The following is a 6000-nucleotide window of genomic DNA, read 5'->3' as shown; positions in this document are numbered from 1 at the left end:
TGGACAATCCCAATATTTTAAAAGAAATTGGTTCTTCTGAAAAGTATAAGTAGTTTTTACCTAAGTAGAAATTGTTACATTTTTTTATATAAATATATTTGTTAAATGTCAGGTTTTTTTATTAAAAATCAGGCTTTTTTGTCCTGGTTGTCCTACTTTTCTGCAAATAAATCTGGTCACCCTATATTAGTATATTATATAAATCAGGGTTGATTGACCTATTCATTTAGTTTCTGGAAATGACTACACTTTTTTATTTTTAAAAGGTACTCTTGAAATATCTTGAGATATTTTTGAAAAACACCTAAATATACAGGTTAAATAACTAAAAATATAGTACTTATAAGAAGATTAACTGAAATGTCTAGCAACTATATTAACATTTTTAGATGTTATCACTATGGCTAATACTTCTATTCTGTATCAACAGCTGTACAAACTGTTCATCAGATATTCAAAGTGCGCAACCGAATTTTTCACATTTGATATACATAAATATTTAAAAAAGAGTATAGCAGAAGTTTACTTCATAATATTATTCTTGAAATTCTATCATACATGTTCACATATTTATATTTCTAAGTATTTGCAAAGCAAAATATACTCATTGTCTAGCTGTCAAAAGATTTCTATCTTTCCGCAAAATACAAGTTTACTGACTCTAAGAAGACGACATATTTAATTCATATTTTATATAGTTTTATGTATCTAAATGAAAAATTATTTATAGAGGACTTGCAAAAATACCATATTCAAAAAAACAAAGGAAATTTGTATTTTCAATCATACAAAAAATAAGCACACTGTAGATAGATATATCGATTTGCCATAACTTATTTCTGGAGTTAATAATTTAATCTAAACTTTCCCTGTTATTTATTGATTTAGGGTGGCTGCAACGACATCCCGTAATACTGTTGTTAAAACATAACAGGTGATTTTTATATACAGGGTGTCCCAGAAATAAGTGCAGATATTTTAACTGGTAGTATAGTTCAACCCCAGAAACACGCCTATGAGGTTTTTTTTGCGAAAAAAAAATGTTGAAAATTTAAAAATTTTCTTGACATTTTCCGGGAAATTTGAAAAAACTTTTTAGTGCCACTTGTTTATTCACCTGAGATTTCTCTACGGTGTATCTAAACCATGCAGTGTTGTAACCTCCTATGTTATCCACATTCTACATAGTTCTAAATTTATAAATTCATAGAAAAATTTCTACTCAAAAATTAAGAATGTTAAATTTTCATCAGTGCTCATTATTAATAATTATTATAGAAAAAAAAAACACATTAATTATTTTTAGTACTTACCCTTTCAATGAAAACTTAACAAAAACCACCGAAAATTAACTAAAACATTACGTTTATGACGTTTACGAAAATGATTCATCATATTATTCACAACCAGGTCACAAAAAAGAAATTCCTAAAATGTTTATCGTAATTTAGAATTCAATATTTGTTTTCTTTCATGTTTCTCTGTTTTATTTGAACCACTGATTTACAAAACACCTTGAAAAGCGCACATTACTTTGAATACCTCTCTTATCGCTACTTTACGAACTACTTTCAATTTAAGACATGTTTCACTCAACAATTTTAAATACGTATTTTGTTTTTTCGCTATTTTTTCGATGTATTTTGACAGCCCGACCGTCGCGCGTTGGCCAAGAGTGCCACGTGTGAACTGGTCCTTTGAGCCGCGCCGTCGTGGCAGGCTTGCGTCAGACGACGATGTTAAGCAACGTTGCCGTAGTTACAACAATTTCAAATTCAAGAGATTCGAAGCAATCAAATTTGTATTAAATTTTAAAAATAAAACAGAGAAACATGAAAGGAAACAAACAAAACGAAAAGGAATTGATTATTCGTCGGGCTGTTTTCGATATATTGAATTCTGAATTGCGATAAACAATTTAGAAATTTCTTTTTTGTGACCTTATCAATAATCAATACATTTGTGTTTTGTTTGTTTCCTTTCATGTTTTTCTGTTTTATTTTTAAAATTTAATAAGAATTTGATTGCTTCGAGTGTCTTGAATTTGAAATTGTTGAAACTACGGCAACCTCGCATGACGCAAGCTCGACACGCCGGCGCGACAAAGAAGCAGTGAGCAGTTACCAACCAGTGATGCGTGGCTGTCTTGGCCGACGGATGGTTGAGCTGTTGACGGAATTGTCGAAATACATCGAAAAAATAGCGAAAAAGCAAAATACGTATTTAAAATTGTTGAGTGAAACATGTATTTTCTTAGATTGAAAGTAGTTCGTAAAGTGGCGGTAAAAGACAATAATTCTCAACATTTATTCATTCAGAAAGATATTCAAAGTAATGTGTAATGTGTGCTTTTCAAGGTGTTTTGTAAATCAGTGGTTCAAATTGTGATGAAGCCTATACGAAAATAATGTGTTAAGTTAAAAATGGGGACTGTTATTTTAGCAGTTTTTATAATAGCACGTACAAGTAAAGCAGCACAATGAAGTGTATTTAGTTAAGTGTGTATCGAAAAAGAGAACTGTCGCAGTTACATCGATCTGTCATAAGTATCTTTTTTAATGTTGGGTAAGTTTTTTTAATTTAACTTTTAAACATTTAACTTTTAATTTATTTTATGTAATAATATCACAATCTTAAAAATTTAATGCATCTCTGCAAACTCAGTTGTGATTTTATGACTTACTTGTAAACATAGACTTTCTTGTCCATATGGCAACACAGTGCGTCGAATTAGCTGAAATCCGGGCTTGATCCGGGTAATTAGATGTAGTTGGCAATATCTGCCGGCGGTTCTCAAAATGTTGCGATTATTTTTTTAAATTTTCAAAGTTAAATAACTCAGTTATTTTCAATTTATTTTAAAAATGGTAAAGAGAAAATATGTTTATTTTGACCAGATCTACCACCTCTTAAAATATCTGCACTCATTTCTGGGACACCCTGTATAAAAACCAATTGTTATATTTTATCACATAAATACACTCCGTATAGTCATGGAACAATCTTTGGAATGGCGTTCACCTTTATACCTGGTGTTTGTTGATTTTGAGCGTGCGTTTGATAGCCTAAAGCACCAATCACTTTGGCCAGCCCTCAGCAGAGCTAGTATTCCTAACAAAATTGTAAAAGTCATAAAGGCGCTATATTGTGAAGCTCAATGTGCAGTTTTGCATAAGGGTCAACGGAGTAAATCCATCAACATTCGGAATGGTGTGAGGCAGGGTTGCGTCCTGTCGCCTTTTCTTTTTAAAATTCTCTGAGATGATATTCTAAGGAGAACAATTTCCAGGAATCATCGTGGAATATGGTCGACTCCCTTTAGCATGTTAGAAGATCTCAGTTATGTAGATGACATCTGTCTCCTTTCTCATGGTCACGCGGATATGGCATCAAAACTACTTGACTTGGCAAAGGAAGCTCGAGTTGTAGGTCTTAAGATCAATATTAATAAAACTAAATCGATGAGAGCTTGTACCAACAACGTCGCTCCCTTTATCATTGGAACAACACCTATAGAGGAGGTAAATAATTTTACTTACTTAGGCAGTATAATCTCAACCAACGGAGGCATAGAGCAAGATATCATAAATAGAATAAACAAGACCAGAATAACATTTGGAATGCTCAACAATATTTGGAGATCTAGGCAGTACTCTCAGCTTACTAAGCTTAAGATTTTCAATTAGAATGTCAAGTCAGTATTGCTGTATGGTGCAAAGACCTGGAAAATTACATCGCCATTAATTAATAAGCTCCAGGTTTTCATAAACCGTTGTTTGCGAAAAATTGTGGGAGTATTCTGGCCAAATACTATCAGAAACGAGGATTTGTGGAGCTTGACCAACCAGAGGCAGGTGTATAAACTTAGGAAATGGAGGTGGATTGGTCACACTTTAAGGCGAATCGGCAACAACATCGCTGGCAGAGCTATTGGGTGGAATCCACAAGGCAGTAGCAGAACTGGTCGTCCAAAACCCGCATGGCAAAGGACAAGCAATTGCCAACAACCGAACCCGCTGGAGAGCGTTTATTGAAGCTCTATGCTCCACGTAAGAGTAAAGGACAACAGAATTGTTATGTTTTAACAGCAGGATTACGGGACATTGTTGCAGCCACCCTTAGACAACAATAAACATGACACCATTTAGAACATCCTAGACAAAAAGAAGATTTAAAAAAAAGAGAAGAAAAGAACGTTCAGTATACTAGTTCATTTAACTCGACTATTTCATGTATAAAGACTATTCTTGTAAATTACCATGACAAATATAGCAATATGGCGTACAGGGTGTCCCAATATTCCGTTGACATAGAACTAACTACTACGTATTTTTGGAATCAAAATAAGTTCATTCGACACAATTTACCTCTATACAAAAGTGCTTCATTTGTCCGCTAGAGGGCATCAAACTTTAAAAAAATAAACACATTTTTTCATATATTTTAAAAACCGTTATTACGATTGGAATGAGATTTTGGGTGTCTATATTATGCTAAGTGCTCTAACATTTCACTTTCACAAAAATCAAGAAAAAGTACGGAAAGGGTCAAAACTACCCGCACCCCTACATAAATTTTAGTATAAATATTTTCCGACTGGCACACGGTTGCGGTGTTTTTATTTTTTGTTTTTCAATTTTTTTATTTTTTTCAACGGTTTTTGTAGAAGATTGTTTTGGAAAAGATATACTTCCTGAAACGTTAAGCATTTTCTTGTCCGTTATGCAAATTTGTTTATTAGTAAACTACTCCTAAGTAGCATCTATCTGACTTCGAACTAAATCTGACCTGAAGCGACGTCAGACTTGTGCAAATTTAGGTCGGGTGCTGGTGATACGACCTGTGACGTCGCTTTCCTATTAAAAGCGACGTCGTTGGATCCGAGTCGGTAAATCCAACGATCTGTCGACGTACAAAATAACAACGTACCATTTTTATTAATTTCCCAACGTCGTTCCCACGTTGGCTTGCACGACGTACATATACTTAAACTAGCCCGACGTCTACCCGTTGTCCGAATAGGATACGTCTCACTGATAATCCCTAAAGTAACGTCCAATTATATTTTGTTGTATTTTATGTTCATATTTATAACCTAATTTACGTATCTCTATTTACGTCCGTAAATACAACCCATTAAGTAGCATTTGCGACCTAATGAACATCATGAACATAACCTAATAAAAAGTTTTTGTAAACAAACTTATGCCTAAAAAACACTAAAAAGGCATTTAGACATTCATCTACATTTTACAGAAAGAGGTCGAGGCTTTTGCAAAATAATAATAGTAGTAGTGATGTCTTGCCTCCATTCATAAATGATTTTTATCCAGAAGAGATGCTGCATTACACTGGTGCATCTTAATTTCAGTTTTTAGCTTCGGAAACCAGCAGACCCGATCCTCCTCCCACATGTGAGGTTAGGCTTAAAAAAGTGGCTGCCCATTTTTTTAAGGAGAAAACAAAAACTAAATTATAGTTGCACAAATCCACAAATCACTGATACGCAAAGTGAGGTTACGTGGCGTACGTTGGAATTATATACGTCATAATACGATTGCCGGTCGTCCGGTTTGATGACTTCGGTCGTGTGAGACGACTAATGTTGGTGACCCGGTCGGAATTGGTATATTGGTTGTTCATATTAAGTCGGACACAGAAATCCGCCAATCTTAACACGTATCCGATTTTCAGCCATTTTAAAATCTTTTTTTGTTTTTAAAATTTATATTCACATTTCGATTTCTAGTAGAATAATATTGATAAGGTTGAGTTTGGGGGGAACCACAGTAGAGTTTTATGATTAAACCAGCTAGAAAATTAAAAAAATATTTTGCGAGTAACTTTTTTATAGATATTTTTATTTCATAAATCTACCTAATTTTGAAGGCGCTCGTTGTTTTCTGGAGTATTTTAATCAGATATATCAAAAAAGTGACTTCCGTTGACAAAACTGATTCTGGATTAATGATTCAGAATTATTATAATATGAAATTAGAT

Source organism: Sitophilus oryzae, unplaced genomic scaffold (assembly GCF_002938485.1).
Source record: "Sitophilus oryzae breed Bouriz unplaced genomic scaffold, Soryzae_2.0 scaffold_1396_pilon_pilon, whole genome shotgun sequence".
NCBI classification, from domain to species: Eukaryota; Metazoa; Arthropoda; class Insecta; order Coleoptera; family Curculionidae; genus Sitophilus; species Sitophilus oryzae.
The sequence above is the reverse complement of the archived record's forward strand: the minus strand, read 5'-3'. Positions refer to the sequence as shown.